This window comes from Pecten maximus, chromosome 11 (genome assembly GCF_902652985.1).
Source record: "Pecten maximus chromosome 11, xPecMax1.1, whole genome shotgun sequence".
Lineage (NCBI taxonomy): Eukaryota > Metazoa > Mollusca > Bivalvia > Pectinida > Pectinidae > Pecten > Pecten maximus.
In genome coordinates, this window is record NC_047025.1 from 38,784,480 (window position 1) to 38,804,494 (window position 20,015).

The 20,015-nt window shown below is 36.9% G+C and overlaps 1 protein-coding gene across 1 annotated transcript in view; it reads right to left on the reverse strand.

Annotated features, from left to right (window-relative positions):
* Positions 1-20,015, reverse strand: part of LOC117338592 (L-fucose kinase-like) — a 95,602-nt gene that overhangs the window by 65,227 nt on the left and 10,360 nt on the right. The window lies entirely within an intron of this gene.

Sequence of the window (20,015 nt, forward strand, 5' to 3'; positions counted from 1 at the left end):
GACCATCACAGGTAGAAACTGTCAAATACATGTGACAGATTATCACAGGTAGAAACTGTCAAATACATGTGACAGATTATCACAGGTAGAAACTGTCAAATATATGTGACAGATCATTACAGGTAGAAACTGTCAAACACATGTGACAGACCATCACAGGTAGAAACTGTCAAACACATGTGACAGATCATCACAGGTAGAAACTGTCAAATATATGTGACAGATTATCACAGGTAGGAACTGTCAAACACATGTGACGGATCATCACAGGTAGAAACTGTCAAATATATGTGACAGATCATCACAGGTAGAAACTGTCAAATACATGTGACAGATCATCACAGGTAGAAACTGTCAAACATATGTGACAGATTATCACAGGTAGAAACTGTCAAACACATGTGACAGATCATCACAGGTAGAAACTGTCAAATACATGTGACAGATTATCACAGGCAGAAACTGTTGAAAACATGTGACAGATCATCACAGGTAGAAACTTTCGAATACATGTGACAGATCATCACAGGTAGAAACTGTCAAATATATGTGACAGATCGTTACAGGTAGAAACTGTCAAATACATGTGACAGACCATCACAGGTAGAAACTGTTGAATACATGTGACAGATTATCACAGGTAGAAACTGTCAAACACATGTGACAGATTGTTACAGGTAGAAACTGTCAAATATATGTGACAGACCATCACAGGTAGAAAATGTCAAACATATGTGACAGATCGTTACAGGTAGAAACTGTCAAATACATGTGACAGACCATCACAGGTAGAAACTGTTGAATACATGTGACAGATTATCACAGGTAGAAACTGTCAAATACATGTGACAGATCATCACAGGTAGAAACTGTTGAATACATGTGACAGACCATCACAGGTAGAAACTATCAAACATAAGTTACAGATCGTTACAGGTAGAAACTATCAAACATAATTGACAGATCATTACAGGTAGAAACTATCAAACATAAGTGACAGATCGTTACAGGTAGAAACTGTCAAACATATGTGACAGATCATGATCGACAGAAACTTACAAACCAACATCATCTCCTGTCAATAACTGTTATCTTATTCATAACTTTTAAATATTTCATAGATACAAAGATGGCCATCAGCTACTCTTTGCAGATATTAAGTCTACCCAGGTATATTTAGACCATATGTTGGCCTGACTTCCCAGGTTGAATGTAAGATACAATAGTCTCACATCTGGTACGTGTACATTCCAGGTTTGGTATTCCAGTCTGATGCTACTTTTCCTGGGTCTTATTCCTAATGTTAAAGGCACAATAAAACAGTCATTAGATTTCCTTAGTTTGAGAAGAGTGAATTAGATGGAAATTATTTTCCCTTACGTGTTTTCTCATAGTTGGTGTGTTTGTTAGTATTGCACGTGCAGTCTGTGGTATAAGGTACATGTCGTACCGTGAGGGTAGATCACAGGCCACGCAGCACTCCATTTACACACACAAAAAATTATCTATTTTTCATTTATTTTTTATAAAAGATGTTTGTATATCCGAATCGTTCCATTGAGCAATACCAAGTTTAGTGTAAGTATGTAAGTCTGGGAATGGATGGATGTGATAGTGAGGATGCTGATGTTAATGAATGTGTCAAAGTGTACCTATTGTTATTAAGTTAAAGCAGTATATTTATAAAACCAGGTGTCTGAATAGTTCATTAAATTTAAATGCCTTTAGTTAGTAAACACAATTAAAGACAACTACACAGTTAACAATGTAATGCTTATAAAAAAATAAAAAGAAGATAGCCAACTCCTGAATCCAAGTATCTAAATGTTGTATAGGAAAGGAATGCTGCCATGTTTCGGCCTACTAGGTAGGCCGTCCTCAGGGCACAGCTTACATAGTACAGTGTTACATGATGTACAGGTAGTGGTAAGTGTTACATGATGTACAGGTAGTGGTAAGTGGAGACAATGGGGGTCATTTAAGCATTGAACGGCTTTCAGTTGGCATTCATAGTCGATATGAATGCTAACTGGACAGAGGCAAATTACATGAAGCGCGCTACCATCTGCGATTTTTTATTTGTCGTGCGATTTTTTTTTTGAAATTTTCAAATTCAAATTTCAGTTAGCAGTTCATAAGCTGGTGAACTCGCAACTGAATTGGTAGGGTTATATAGTGGCAGTGCCATACAATGGTAAATATGTGATAATAACAAGACATTATGACGTCATCAGTAAGTTGCCAAGGAAGTGGTTAAGGAGTACAGACATAGTTCAATTGTGATTGGTCTAAAATAAAGAAATAGATATAGGAGAGCAATAAATGAGTTTTCTAGTTCTTTGAGCAATTGTATAGACAAATAAAGAGTAGAACAAATAGTTCATCAATTCAGAAAGCTAGTTGACTGGCGGTTGTGTATAGTCCAAGTATAGAGCAAACTTTAGTAATGAGAGAAAACATGATTAATAGAAAAAACATAGTACAGAAAAGTTCATGAAGGATGACTCCCAAAGAAGAAAAGGTCCTTGCATCAGAATAATTCTGTGGGGTATCCTGCTATTTCCAAGGTCATACATGGTAATGTTCAGTTAAAGATGGTATGGAATATGTTAGGCATATTGAATATATGGTACAGTACAAGTTCGTGTAACATGGTGTTGAGCAGTATCCAATGATCTTCTCCTTGTGATGAATGAAAATTTCTAGGGTTGACGCTGGAATTCTTAGAAGACTGAAGAGTAGAATAGAGTACCCTTAAGTTAAAGCCTGCTGTGAAATAAAGATCAGTATGTATCAAATGTTAAGTCCATTTGTATAAGGCCTGAATTGAGGTAGAATATAGATCCATGGTGGTGTTCATTCCATAAGAAATACTAAATGACAGGGTAAGTATAGACTGCTAGGTGCAGATAGTTACTTCTGAGTTGTTGTTGGTCTTCTAAGTCCATATAAGTTCTTTGGTCTTCATCCAAATGGCCAGAAGGTTGGTTGGCTTATAGAACTATAACAGTTAATTAGTGTTCATATTAGATCTATTGACTCTTTTTCTCACTTTATCTTTTTTATATTATTATTTATATTATTATTTATATTATTATTTATATTACAAGCTAACCGATAATAAGTATTTATAAATTAAAGTATTTAAAATGTTGCCGTTATCCATCCATGTAAAGAATATATAAAAGAAGTATTATGTGACCAGTAGCATTGGGTTCTAATACTTTTTCATGTAGGGAAAGCGTGGTCTTTCATTGATCTGTACAGTATTTTTCTATCTTTAGTTACATTATCTTTTACATTTGTCTTTCAAATCTGAAGCTACATGTCGTGTTCCAAGCAACTGGTTTTCATTTGACAGAAATAGTGACATTGACCTTTGACATCTGAGTATGAAAGAGTACTTAAGGTATTGTGCAGCAACCAAATAAGAGGCCATATCACCTTCTTCTCTGGACCTCTTTTTGATACTGAGAAAAAAGGGGTTAAACAATTAAACATATTTGACGACTGTGACCTTGAATTTTGTAACACTTCACCAGCATACTACAGGCCCAATACCAGGTATCTTGGCCTCAAGGTTATTCAGTTGAAGATTTCAAGGTTTTTTGCACGTCTGGCTCCAGTGGTCTTTAATGAAGGTAAATGCCATTCATTAAAACAAACCTATAGCAGCATTCAAAATTTGGTACATCACTACAGAATGCATGTGCATTTGAATTGTTGAATTGTCCTTTTGTGTCCCACCCCTCCTCCTTGGGAGCCAGCATAGTGCCTCAAGATTCTTAAACAAAATTAGACCAGCCAAATAATGCCCAAGACCAAGTTTGAAAAGATCATCAAGTAAGCCATACAGAAGAAAAACAATTGAACCAGAATGTTATCTTGGACTACTGTGCAGAATATGTGCTGATCTGACAGATCCGTCAATTCAAGATGTCTTAACCAAACAAAAGATTTTATTAAAATTATTGTTAAAAAGGAATAAGCAGAGCATTTCTATATATATATACATTGTATGTTACAGAGACATGCAAAATATTGATGTACATGATATGTATTGAAAAACAAAAAGTAAATTTTGAAAATCAAAAGCCACTAAATATGTCAATTGTTTAACCAAAAAGAAACTGGAAACAAATAAATGAGATGAAACTTTTGAAGATATTTAATAGCAGGAAGTGTAAAGACTCATGTGAGAGACTACAACCACAGAGATATTATCAAAAGAAATGAAACTAATTTTAAGTATACAAATAAGCAAGTGTAAACCTTGTTATATAGGATATATATCTGATGAATATGTCCACTCTCCCCAACAATTGAATGTAAAACAACCATACTAATAAAATGTTAAAATCTTACCTACATGGAAACTAAAATGGATTTGTAAAGTTTCACCTTTTTGTACCTTCTAGATCTCTTGATCTGGATGAATTGGAGAAATGAAGTCAATGCAACTCAATACAATATTCTATTCCATTTTTCACCCACTTTCAAATATCATCAGATGTATATGAGGTGTAGAACAATTGGAAACAAAATTATATATGAATGGCAATCTGCTAGAATAAGATGTATAGGAAAGAAAACAAAGGGGCATAACTCTTCAAATTAGTGAAAATCCAACCCTTAATTTAGAATATGATCATCTGTCATTTGAGAATGTATTCCTAAACCAAAGTCAACAACTGTATGAGAGCTTGTCAGTGTCTAACTTCCGGTGGTAGGGCAAGAGGAAACTCTGAATATTCATTTATTAGTCTCATCAAAGCCAAAGGTCTTTGACCTGTTAGAAGGTTAGGTTGTTGCCAGATCTATTGATAAATAAAATCTGACATCCTGTGTATTGAAATCAGACCAAAAGTAATGCAGTATCATGTCAACAAGTATTTTTGTATTGATACACCAAATAGGTTAATATGAATGTTTAAAAAATATTTCTTATTACTGCAAACACATACATGTATATTCTACAATTATTTCAATTACAGATTTGGGAAATGAAGGAAATATTTCTATGTTCGAGTGGATTCAAGAAATAATATATAACACAGTACTCAAAAAGTAATGTAATAATTGTGAAAATGTCACAGAAACATGTCAACAAACAATATAATGTGGAGCGCAATAATGGATTTTGAAAGCTAAATTCTTACTGTAGTCAATGCAAGTTGTCAAGAATCATATTCTTTTATAAACTTGACTCAAAAAATCTCTGCAAGGATTTATAAAACAATAACATAATACATCGAAGCTGGTAATTGTGTAAAATGAACTTAATTCTATATCTTCATAATTAATGTGTTTATATGGGCCATCAGAACTGACTGAGAAAAACCAAATTCCATTCTTTTGAAATTTGTTGTTGACAGTTCTCTGATTAATAACCAAAGTTGATTTTTTTTTTAATTTCACATTTTCATCACTTCAGCTAATATACCAAATACAGTAAAAACTTTGTCTCTACTAACCCGTCCGACTCTAAAAAAAAAACTTGCATGCTTTTTTTCCCAAAAAATTCAGTGTTTTTGGTAATGCAAATATTTTATAAGAATGTGTAGTTCATTCCTGTTTAAACATCAATCCTGGTCAGTAATACAAGGTATGTGTAAAGCGATTACACTTAATATTTCGGGAAATATTCTCTGTTTTTATATGATCAAATGAAAGAGATTAAATTGATAAATATCTTCTTCATCTAAATGACAACCAAGGGAAAGACATAGGTTGCCAGTGATGGAACAATCTCAATTTTTTTTAAAAAGTTTTCCACATTACTGGTAATATATACCACAAGGAGACAAACACAAACATACCACAGACTCCTGAAACATGTATTAAGTGCACCAGTGACCAGGTAGCTGAGTGGTAAAGTGTAAGTCTAGAGTTTGCAGGGTACATTATGTATGTCTGTTTACCCTGTAACTCAGTAAAACTGTGACAGGTTATGAGTCATAGAGTACCAAGACATGTTACTAATGTATGAGCATGAGTCAAAGGGTTTGTCCCCTTTAAGCTTCGAATTCTCGTTTATATGACCACCGGGGATGTCATTTTTGCCAAATTTTAATCAAGCCCCCCCCCCAAAAAAAACCGTCTCAAAATACATGTAGACTGTAACTAATTCTCATGTCCCTGTGGGTAAACATAAGCATGAAGTCAATACAGAGAGGTGGAGTCACAACGTCCCAGAAGCAGAGACGTGTATATCATATACACGTCTCTGCCAGAAGATAGAAAATTGTAGTAATACAGAGGAATCTGCCGTTTCTACAAAGGAATACGTAGTAACGTGACCCTGTGGTCAGGGTCAGCTGATCATGAGGGTAGTCAGATCAGACCTGCAGACCAGTCATAATATCAATTGTAAACAAAGATGCGCTGAACATGAGAGGTACAAATATTCTTAATAGACAAAATCAGCGGATAAGTAATTATATTAATATGGTTGTGAAGATGAATTATTTATATGATCATATCTGTAAACTGTAAAACGAAAGTAGGTCTACCGTCTAGCCAAACTACTAGATGAAGCAACTACTGCTATTTCGCAATAACTGTTCATTTTACTTGATACGATAGCGATAAACAAAATCAGTGTTACCTTCCGTTGTATTTTAGTACATTGGTGTCTCAAAAAATGAGAAAATAAGCCGGTATAACGTTCAATGATCTTCTGTTTTTATTATCGTCATGCATGTTTTCCGGGTCACGTTCTAATAGCATGTCGGTTTCCGGTTACGTCATCAAATTCATTTCCCGCGAATTTATTGGGAAATCTAAATTAACACTCAAAATGAAATGAAGTGAAAGAAATAAAAAATGTCAAAATAAAAATATTTTGATCAGTATTTAGTGCAACATTAAATTTTCACTGTAAACAAATGCTACGATTTGCTAACCAAAAGAATCAGTAATTGAAATCAAATTATTTTAAAATCCATATTTCGTTTCTATCATAATCTTAAAATTTGCATCACAAGATCGTTTAGAAGCTTTGCAGTACTGACTCTTTCAAACGCACAGATGCTTTGATTTGAGCAAAGATGGCGATCTGAAGCTGTGAGGCGGTTTGGATTGGAAATAAAATGCGTATATTTCGGCAAGTTAACATCGTACAATGTCCCCGTATGGTCAAATCATCTAATTTTTTCATTATGTATTCAGAACAGTTGTTGTTTAGTCGCTACGGTCATTAACATAAAAATTCGGATTATTATATAAATACTTATTTAATTATTTATATATATATTTATTAATATATTCGTCCCTTACATATAATAGCCAAGGGATCTCTTGTTGTATGAAAAAACTCCAATTCATCCTTATCATCTAACCCTCTAACCCTATTGTTTTTATTTCCTCTTCTTCTTCTCTGTTTTCTTGGAGAGGAGGGGGGTCTGTTGTTTTTTGTTTTTGGTTCTCTTTTCTTTTCAGTTCTTAAAAAAAATAAGCATAAAATACAATGTGCATAAATGTTTTAAATGCGAAAATATGTATGTATTATTGGTACGTAAGAATATGTATGTACTATTGGTACGTAACAATATGTATGTATTATTGGTACGTAAGAATATGTATGTTCTATTGGTACGTAAGAATACGTATGTACTATTGGTACGTAAGAATATGTATGTACTATTGGTACGTAACAATATGTATGTACTATTGGTACGTAAGAATATGTATGTTCTATTGGTATACAAGAATATGTATGTTCTATTGGTATACAAGAATATGTATGTACTATTGGTATGTAAGAATATGTATGTACTTTGGTACATAAGAATATGTATGTACTATTGGTACGTAAGAATATGTATGTACTATTGGTACGTAAGAATATGTATGTACTATTGGTACGTAAGAATATGTATGTACTATTGGTACGTAAGAATATGTATGTACTATTGGTACATAAGAATATGTATGTACTATTGGTACATAAGAATATGTATGTACTATTGGTATGTAAGAATATGTATGTACTATTGGTACGTAAGAATATGTATGTTCTATTGGTAATTGGTATGTGAGAATATGTATGTACTATTGGTACGTAAGAATATGTATGTACTATTGGTACGTAAGAATATGTATGTACTATTGGTACGTAAGAATATGTATGTACTATTGGTACGTTAGAATATGTATGTACTATTGGTACGTAAGAATATGTATGTACTATTGGTACGTAAGAATATGTATGTACTATTGGTACGTAAGAAAATGTATGTACTATTGGTCATAAAAATATGTATGTACTATTGGTATGTAAGAATATGTATGTACTATTGGTACGTAAGAATATGTATGTACTATTGGTACGTAAGAATATGTATGTACTATTGGTACGTAAGAATATGTATGTACTATTGGTACGTAAGAATATGTATGTACTATTGGTACATAAGAATATGTATGTTCTATTGGTATACAAGAATATGTATGTTCTATTGGTACACAAGAATATGTATGTACTATTGGTACGTAAGAATATGTATGTACTATTGGTACGTAAGAATATGTATGTACTATTGGTACGTAAGAATATGTATGTTCTATTGGTACACAAGAATATGTATGTACTATTGGTACGTAAGAATATGTATGTACTATTGGTACGTAAGAATATGTATGTACTATTGGTACGTAAGAATATGTATGTACTATTGGTACGTAAGAAAATGTATGTACTATTGGTCATAAAAATATGTATGTACTATTGGTATGTAAGAATATGTATGTACTATTGGTACGTAAGAATATGTATGTTCTATTGGTATACAAGAATATGTATGTAATATTGGTACGTAAGAATATGTATGTACTATTGGTATGTGAGAATATGTATGTACTATTGGTACGTAAGAATATGTATGTACTATTGGTACGTAAGAATATGTATGTACTATTGGTATGTGAGAATATGTATGTACTATTGGTACGTAAGAATATGTATTTACTATTGGTACGTAAGAATATGTATGTACTATTGGTACGTAAGAATATGTATGTACTATTGGTACATAAGAATATGTATGTACTATTGGTACGTAAGAATATGTATGTACTATTGGTACGTAAGAATATGTATGTTCTATTGGTATACAAGAATATGTATGTTCTATTGGTACACAAGAATATGTATGTACTATTGGTACGTAAGAATATGTATGTACTATTGGTACGTAAGAATATGTATGTACTATTGGTACGTAAGAATATGTATGTACTATTGGTACGTAAGAATATGTATGTGCTATTGGTACGTAAGAATATGTATGTTCTATTGGTACGTAAGAATATGTATGTTCTATTGGTAATTGGTATGTGAGAATATGTATGTACTATTGGTATGTAAGAATATGTATGTACTATTGGTACGTAAGAATATGTATGTACTATTGGTACGTTAGAATATGTATGTACTATTGGTACGTAAGAATATGTATGTACTATTGGTACGTAAGAATATGTATGTACTATTGGTACATAAGAATATGTATGTACTATTGATACGTAAGAATATGTATGTCCTATTGTATGGTGTGTGATCATAATGAATATAGTGGTGCTTGTGTACAATGATCTCCTTGCATGCCTGGAGTATTGTTATACTATATATACAGTAATAATCACTACATAATTGGAGTGTGTGTGATAATCATTATACAGAATTTCTTCTGTATGTGTGTGCGTATATGTATGAGCAGATGTACGAGTGGTGTTATACAGATGTGTGTATATAAGTACATAGATGTTGTGTGAAGATGTTACAAAGTGTTTATCATGTACCTGTATCATTGTATTGAATTAAAAAAGAGAAGTTACAAAAAAAATTCTGTCATAGTAATAAAAATTAGACAACAAAATGATATTCATTTCCAATGTCAGATATTTGTAATAGGATACATGACTAGTTGAATTTAAATCACTGCCTCTGCTAGGGATCGAACCGGGACCTTTGGCTTAATACATACTCTTACGCTCAACATTATTTTGTATGTAGAAGCATACATTCAGGCCTGGGGTATCACCAATATATGATTGTCCTTCAAAGGGGCATTAACAAACTTTTTAGGGTGGTGAAAAATATGGTTATTATCGTATATTGAAACTCTGCACCCTTTTTAAATTGATGGACATATGCCAAGTGAAAAGTCAGTGCATGTCATTCCAAATTTGGATAAGATTTGTCTTGGTGAAACGGATTTACAAGTCACTTCATTCAGCAATGGCAGCCAAATCTGATATATGCGGACTTTACAAGTTTGAGCTAGAACTTAAGCTTACATTTCATTTCATGATGAATATTTAATTTTCATTACAGGTATCAAGATTCCCTTTTCCTTTTATTACCATTATTAATTACATTAAAACAATTAAATGATATGTAATTCATATCTTTATACATGTACATGAAAATATTCACCTAAAAATCAGCCACTTTCACAAAACACACAAATGCCTTACCTGTAATGAGTAAATATTGTACTCTCCCTGTAACAACACTACCTGTGCCCATGCAATGTTAAAATAGGATACACTAGCAACACTGCTGTGAAGTTCCTAGGGTTGAGGGTGTTTACACACATCACTGATCAGTTATGTAAGGTCTAAAATAAATACTTTTTACCGAACTTTCAAGCTTTTGCTGAAAAATTGTATACCTGACAGGCGCTATAAGACACGGTAAGATAAGCTTCAGTGATCTCTTTTCAGATTACTCCCTCAGTTAACTCACTGTACATGTACGTAATATTCCATACTCCAGTGATTTCGACAATAAATCCAGTTTAATTTATTTCAGCTGAATGTTTAACATCCTATAAATAGCTAAGATTATTTAAGGATGGCCACGCGGATGTACAACTTGCATGTGTGTGATGAGTGTGTGTGTGTTTTGGGAGGCTTGGGTATGGTCTTGTAACAAGAGGCCCAGAGGGCCTGCATCGCTCACCTGGTTTCATGAGATATGAAACAAGAATGATGCTTAAGTATATTTGTTGCTGGTATTGCTTTGTCAATATATACCATAAGTATTTTATATGGGTACATGTACATTGGTTTTATTTTGATACTAAAAATGCCAAAAGTGCATTAATCCATGAAATGAAATTGACTTTTGGTGCAACCCCATAGGGAAGCTACCACACAAATGTGAGTGATATCCATTGCTTAGTTTCAGATAAGAACTTGTTTAGACCAATTGACCTCTTTTGACCCTGCCCTCTGCCCCCTGTGGGGTCAGCTCCTTCCTTTATGCAATTTTGAATCCCTACCCCAATAGGGCGCTAGCAGTCAAACCATTGCGAAGTTTCAGAGAATAAGTTGTTTAAATCAATTTAGCCAAATTGACCCCTTTTGGCCCCACCCCTCAGCCCCCTGCAGGCGGCCCGTGTCAACCACAATTTTGAATCCCCACCCCATAACCATGCTACCATACAAATGTGAGTAATATGCATTGCTTCGTTTCAGAGAAGAAGTTGTTTAAACAAATTTACCAATTTTGGCCCGCCCTTCAGGCCCCTGGGGGGTCATGCAGCCCCACCATTTGTACAATTTTGAATTTCCACCCCATAGGGATGCTACCAGGCAAATATGAGCGATATCCATTACTTAGTTTCAGAGCAGAAGTCGTTAATATCAATTCTGCAAAACTGACCCCTTTTGGCCCCACCCCTCAGTCCCCAGGGGGGTCCGCCCCGTCATTTGTACAATTTCAAATTCCTACCCCAAGGTGATGCTACCAGTAAAATATAAGAGATATCAATTGCTTGGTTCAGGAGAAGAAGTCAATTATATGAATATAGCCCGATTGACCACATTTGGCCCCGCCCCTCAGGCCCCTGGGGGGTCAGCCCTATCATTTGTAAAATTTTGAATCCCCGCCCCATAGTGATGCTAAAAGGCAAATATGAGCGAAAGCCATTGCTCGGTTTCAGAGAAGTCGTTTATATCAATAAAGCTGGATTGACCACATTCGGCCCCACCCCTCAGGCCCCTGGGTGATCAGCCCAAGCCCATCATTTGTACAATTATGAATCCCCACCCTATAATGATGCTACCAGGCAAATATGAGCGATAGACATTGCTTGGTTTCAGAGAAGAAGTTGTTTATATGAAATACAGCAGGATTGACCACATTCAGCCCCACCCGTCAGGCCCCTGGGGGGTCAGCCCCATCATTTGTACAATTTTAAATCCCCAACCCATAGTGATGCTACCAGGCAAATATGAGTGATAGCCATTGCTTGGTTTCAGAGAAGAAGTCGTTTATATCAATAGCGCCAAATTGACCCATTTTGGCCCAACCCCAGTGACCCACAGGGGGTCAGCCCCATCATTTGTACAATTTTGAATCCCCATCCCATAGTGATGCTACCAGGCAAATATGAGCGATAGCCATTGCTTGTTTTCAGAGAAGTCGTTTATATCAATAGCGCCAAATTGACTCCTTTTGGCACCGCCCCAGAGGCCCCCAGGGGGTCAGCCCTATCATTTGTACAATTTTGAGTCCCCTACCCATAGGGATGCTTCTGACCAAATTTGTTCAAATTCCGATCAGCGGTTATGAAGAAGAAGTCAAATAAGTTGTTGACGGACGGACGGACGCCAGACGACGGACGCCACGGTATGGCATAAGCTCACCTTGGTCCTTCGGACCAGGTGAGCTAATAAGGCCGGAACTTTTGCCATTTTATAGTGCTTCCTCACTGAAGCATACTGCCAAAGACACCCAGCAGGACACCCCACCTTTCACATTATATGACAACAGGCTAGGCTAACCAGTCTAAAGGCCTAAAGTGAGGCAGACTTTCAGCACTAGTGAACATATATGTTATATAGACACCTATCACAATTGTCATGTACACCCGTGATTTCACTTGTGTAATACTTTTGATACGATTTATACCTTTAAGGACTTCTCATTGCCTGTGCCAGTGATCAATAATCTTAGTCTTAGTTACAAAGATGCTTCACATACACTACAGCAGTTCATTTGAATGCAAACTTGGTAGTCCTTCATCCCAGCTTGGGTTTTGAGAAGGTGTTTAAAAAATTCAACACATTTGGTACCTGTGGCCCTGAGAGAAGGTCAAGGTAATTCATTTTAACAAACTTGTTAGTCCTTCATCCCAGCATGCAATTTGCCCAGTATCATGACACTTGGCCTAGAGCTCTTGGGTATTGAGATGAAGGTTTTTAAAGATTTTAACACATTTGATCCCTGTGGCCCTGAAAGAAGGTCAAGGTCATTCATTTGAACAAACTTGGTAATCCTTACTACAAGCCCAATATCATGACCCCTGGCCAAGGCATTGGTTATTAAGAAAAAGTTGTTTAAAATATTTAAACACATTTGGCTCCTGTGGCCTTGAAAGAATGTCAAGGTCATTAATTTTAACAAACTTTGTAGCTCTTCATCCCAGCATACTACTGGCCAAATATCATGACTCTGGACCTCTTGGTTATTGAGAAGGCACAAAGATGTAAATTGTTCATGACAGATAACACATGACACCACACAGAAGTCGACCACAACATCATCTCAGGTGACCTAAAAACCTTTGAATGTACAATGTATTGGGAAGGACTCATTTTTTCTCTGAATCTTTATTACATTAATGTCTTTTTTCCTCTTAGTTCTTTGTTGAGGGTAATATCAGTAATAGATAAATCCTACATTTTCTAAACTTAACCATTCAAAGTGAGGTCGTTGACTAGAACAGGACACCAACAGTGACCTAGCTAATGCATAAACAAATTTGAGAAATAAATTCCTCTATCATATTCTGCCTACAATTCTGCAGAAATTATCAGAGGTCCAGAGGACTTGTAATGCTCACCTGGTTAGATTTGTCCAAATGTCCAAATATGGTCATGTTCAATTTGTTAATGTCTAACAACACTATATGTAGTTATGGGGAAAGGACCTCGATCAACTGCTTCAAAGATGATACCCAGAAATGCAGTCAAGTCTCCCTCGGGGAGTGGAAAGAACATGATTGTGTTTAAAGTAACTAAGTCCCCTAGGGCCTATTTCTACAATAGGATTGTGGTTATCTCATGGTGGCCAGCGATGCTGCATATGGTTATGGGTTGGGAATCTCAACAGTTTCAACACTACAAATAAAGTGTTTAAAGCAATATGGCCAAGTTGCTCACTTTTGGCCCCGCCCCTCAGCTCCCTGGGGTCAGCTTGACCATTTGTAGCTTTTTGAATACCCAACCCTTAGGGATACTACCAGTCAAATAGGAGTGATATTCATTGTTTAGTTTCAAAGAAGATGTTGTTTATATCAATTAAGCCAAATTGACCAATTTCGGCCCCGTCCCTCAGGCCCCCGGAGGGTCAGCCCCACCATTGGTACAATTTTGAATCTCTTCCCCATAGGGATGCTACCAGTCAAATATGAGCGACATCCATTGCTTAGTTTTAGAGAAAAAGTTGTTTATATCAATTTAGCCAAATTGACCCCTTTTGGCCCTGTCCCTCGGGCCCCCAGAGGGTCAGCCCCACCATTGGTACAATTTTGAATCTCTAGCCCATAGGGATGCTACCAGTCAAATATGAGCGACATCCATTGCTTAGTTTCAGAGAAGAAGTCGTTGATATTTATAGAGCCAAATTGACCCCTTTTGGCCCCGCCACTCATGATCAGTCCCTAAGGGGTCAGCCCCACCATTTATACAATTTTGAGTCCCCACCCTAACTGAAGCTTCTGACCAAATTTGGTCAAATTCCGATCTGCGGTTATGAAGAAGTCAATTAATTGTTGACAGATGGACAGACGACGGACGACAGACGCCAAGGTCCTTCGGACCAGGTGAGCTAATAAATGAGGTAAATCTTAACAAGAGGCCCAGGGGCCTTAACGGTCATCTGACTCTAAATTAAAACCCTTATATTATTGTAGAATGTATTCTCTGTAGCAAGTATATAGTGGCACTGTTGGCCATGGTGGCCATCTTGGATTTCTGACTGACCCAATAAATAACAACACTTGGTCTGGACCATCTAAGGATAATTTCTGGTAAGTTAGAGCTGAATCCCATTGGTGGAATTTGAGAAGAAGTTTGAAATAGGCATTGTTCAGGAAAACCATGATTGCACAATCATGTAACAAAATGGCCGCCATGGCTGCCAAGTCAATGATTTTACTAGGCCGAAAAATAACAACACTTTGTTGGCCCTCCTTCCTTAACATCCTCACCCATTTCGAGCTCAATGGCACCAATGGAACTGGAGAAGAAGTTTAAAATGTGTTTTTCAAGATGGCGGCCATCTTGGATTTCAGACCAATCAAAAAATAACAACACTTGGTCAGGATCCTCTCAGGAACATGTCAGGCAAGTTTCAGCTCAATAGCACTGGTGGAACCTGAGAAGAAGTTTAAAATGTGTTTTTCAAGATGGCGGCTATGGCGGCCATCTTGGATTTCGGACCGACCTGAAAAATAACAACACTTGGTGGGGATCATCTCAAGATCATTTCTGGCAAGTTTCAGCCTAACAGCACTGGTGGAACTTGAGAAGAAGTTTAAAATGTGTTTTTCAAGATGGCGGCTATGGCGGCCATCTTGGATTTCGGACCGACCCGAAGGTAACAACACTTGGTCGGGATCATACCAGGATCATTTCAGGCAAGTTTCAGCTCAATCCCACTGGTGGAACTTGAGAAGAAGTTTAAAATGTGTTTTTCAAGATGGCGGCTATGGCAGCCATCTTGGATTTCGGACCGACCCGAAAAATAACAACACTTGGTAGGGATCATCTCAGGATCATTTCAGGCAAGTTTCAGCTCAATCCCACTGTTGGAACTTGAGAAGAAGTTTAAAATGTGTTTTTCAAGATGGCGGCTATGGCAGCCATCTTGGATTTCGGACCGACCCGAAAAATAACAACACTTGGTAGGGATCATCTCAGGATCATTTCAGGCAAGTTTCAGCTCAATAGCACTGGTGGAACTTGAGAAGAAGTTTAAAATGTGTTTTTCAAGATGGCGGCTATGGCGGCCATCTCGGATTTCGGACCGACCCGAAAAGTAACAACACTTGGTAGGAATCATATCAGGATCATTTCAGGCAAGTTTATGCTCAATAGCACTGGTGGAACTTGAGAAGAAGTTTAAAATGTGTTTTTCAAGATCGCGGCTATGGCGGCCATCTTGGATTTCCGACCGACCCGAAAAGTAACAACACTTGGCGGGGATCATCTCAGGATCATTTCAGGCAAGTTTCAGCTCAATAGCACTGGTGGAACTTGAGAAGAAGTTTAAAATGTGTTTTCAAAATGGCGGCTGTGGCGGCCATCTTGGATTTCAGACCGACCCGAAAAATAACAACACTTGGTCAGGACCATCCCAGCATCATTTCAGGTAAGTTTCAGCTCAATCCCACTGGTGGACCTTGAGAAGAAGTTTGAAATGTGTTTTTCAAGATGGCGACTATGGCGGCCATCTTGGATTTCGGACCGACCCGAAAAATAACAACACTTGGTGGGGATCATCTCAGGATCATTTCTGGCAAGTTTCAGCCCAACAGCACTGGTGGAACTTGAGAAGAAGTTTAAAATGTGTTTTCAAAATGGCGGCTGTGGCGGCCATCTTGGATTTCAGACCGACCCGAAAAATAACAACACTTGGTCAGGACCATCCCAGCATCATTTCAGGTAAGTTTCAGCTCAATCCCACTGGTGGAACTTGAGAAGAAGTTTGAAATGTGAAAAGTTTACGCACGGCGGACGGCGCACGGCGCACGGCGCACGACGACGGACGAAGCATGATGACTATAGGTCATCCTGACCCTTCGGGTCAGATGACCTAAAAAGTTATATATATTTAAAACCATATTTAAGTGTGTCTATTGTACTGTGTGAAAACTTCCACATAGAGTTAATTAACATATAGGTATGTACCTTTCTCTGTCGGATAATTATATATAACCTCAGGAGGACTTTCACTAATCAGTAGAAGAAGAATGGTTTTAAATATATTTATCTTCATTTCCACTACTGCACCCCACAACTCTTTCCGAAGAGGAAAAATATCTTCCATTTAACAAGAGGCCCAGGGGCCTTAACGGTCATCTGACTCTAAATTAAAACCCTTATATTATTGTAGTATGCATTCTCTGTAGCAAGTATATAGTGGCACTGTTGGCCATGGTGGCTATCTTGGATATCTGACCGACCCAATAAATAATAACACTTGGTCTGGACCATCTAAGGATCATTTCTGGTAAGTTAGAGCTGAATCCCACCAGTGGAATTTGAGAAGAAGTTTGAAATAGGTGTTGTTCAGGAAAACCATGATTGCGCAATCATGTTACAAAATGGCTGCCATTGCTGCCATGCCAAAGTTTTTACAATGCCGAAAAAATAGCAACACTTTGTTGGCACTCCTTCCTTAACATCCTCACCAATTTCAAGCTCAATGGCACCAGTGGAACTGGAGAAGAAGTTTAAAATGTGTTTTTTAAGATGGCGGATATGGCGGCCATCTTGCATTTCAGACCAATCTAAAAAATAACAACACTTGGTCGTGATCATCTCAGGAACATTTCAGGCAAGTTTCAGCCCAACAGCACTGGTGGAACTTGAGAAGAAGTTTAAAATGTGTTTTCAAAATGGCGGCTATGGGGGCCATCTTGGATTTCGGACCGACCCGAAAAATAACAACACTTGGTCTGGATCATATCAGGATCATTTCAGGCAAGTTTCAGCTAAATAGTACTGCTGGAACTTGGGAAGAAGTTTTAAATGTGTTTTTCAAGATGGCGGCTATGGCGGCCATCTTGGATTTCGGACCGACCCGAAAAATAACAACACTTGGTCATGATCATATCAGGATCATTTCAGGCAAGTTTCAGCTCAATAGCACTGGTGGAACCTGAGAAGAAGTTTAAAATGTGTTTTTCAAGATGGCGGCTATGGCGGCCATCTTGGATTTCGGACCGACCCGAAAAATAACAACACTTGGTCGGGATCATCTCAGGATCATTTCAGGCAAGTTTCAGCTCAATAGCACTGGTGGAACTTGAGAAGAAGTTTAAAATGTGTTTTTCAAGATGGCGGCTATGGCGGCCATCTTGGATTTCGGACCGACCCGAAAAATAACAACACTTGGTCGGGATCATCTCAGGATCATTTCAGGCAAGTTTCAGCTCAAAAGCACTGGTGGAACTTGAGAAGAAGTTTAAAATGTGTTTTTCAAGATGGCGGCTATGGCGGCCATCTTGGATTTTAGACTGACCCGAAAAGTAACAACACTTGGTCGGGATCATCTCAGGATCATTTCTGGCAAGTTTCAGCCCAACAGCAATGGTGGAACTTGAGAAGAAGTTTAAAATGTGTTTTCAAAATGGCGGCTATGGCGGCCATCTTGGATTTCGGACTGACCCGAAAAATAACAACACTTGGTCAGGACCATCTCAGGATCATTTCAGGCAAGTTTCAGCTTAATCCCACTGGTGGAACTTGAGAAGAAGATTGAAATGTGAAAAGTTTACGGACGGCGGACGGCGCACGGCGCACGGCGGACTACGACGGACGAAGCATGATGGCTATAGGTCATCCTGACCCTTTGGGTCAGATGACCTAATAAATGCCAGACCTGAATGGAGGACCCATCCCATAACATACCCAGTCTCTAGGTCATGACCCTGTTAATTGGAAGAGGTTTAAATCTCTCTTGCTGGTGGGTTTACAAACCAAACAGTACATACTAGAGACAGCATTATATTAATATGCTAATCAGGTGTATTTGACCTTACAAGGTCATCACTGTTTCTAACTTGTCTCATTCACAGCTTATTATCCTGCTCTAGTGGAATAAATGCTATAGACTTGCAGGTTCATACCTTGTAAAATAAACCAAACTGATATACAACTAGGCAAGAATTGATTTCTCTACAAGGTAACATTCTAAATAACAATATCCTGATTGTTCAAGGAATTTGGCAGTTTTATTTTAAACTGAACTTATTTCTTGTTGGTCAAAATATATAGTCCCCATGAAATGATATAAGTCTATAGGTAACCCCTGAACTGAAAAGAAAAATACTAGCAGGTTAAACAGATTATATCAAGTGAAAATCCGTGAGGCCTAATGGGCCTGAATCACACAATATTTTCAGCAGTTTATAAAAAGAATACACAGTAATCACATACTATGATTAGACTTTAAAGTGAATTTAAATTTAAATTCTACCTCCTTGCTGTGTTTTAAATTTCAAACATCTTAACTCCGGTATTTTTATTTTTGTTATTGAGAAGTTATTTGAACATTTTAACACATTTAGCCCTTATGACCCTATCACCAAACAGAAACTTGGATGAATTTGTAATATTAAGGTAGCCCTTCTTCCCAACATCCTCGATTTCCTGGCTAATTAATAAAAGACAAACTCATAAGAACTACTATGATTTTCATGATAAAAATATATATCCAGATTTCATGGAAACGATTCTCATAGATAAATTCTCATAGATAAATAAACAAATTTGAAAAATGTTTTATTTTGTTATATCATGATTTAGGTATTGATGTCAATTTTCTGCCGACACATTACTGCTGTATTGATAATAGTTACATATCGATACATACAAAATTTGAATTTCTAACGGTACAGCAGTGACAAGTTGCTCACTTAGAACAGTCATTAAAACCAATGTCAAATCAGTCCTTCTTTACGGCTACGAAACATGGCATACAACCAAAACCCACAGGAACAAACTACAAACATTGGTAAACAGATGCTTTCGCAACATCCTAAACATAAGGTGGCCAGAGGTCATCTCTAGTGAGTATGGAGGTTTGTATACAGGTAAAGGGTAATTAGTACCGAGTGTTGTGATGTGAGTTAGAGGTTTATATACAGGTAGAGTGTAATTAGTACTGAGTGCTGTGATGTGAGTATGGAGGTTTATATACAGGTAAAGTGTTATTAATACCGAGTGTTGTGATGTGAGTATGGAGGTTTATATACAGGTAAAGTGTAATTAGT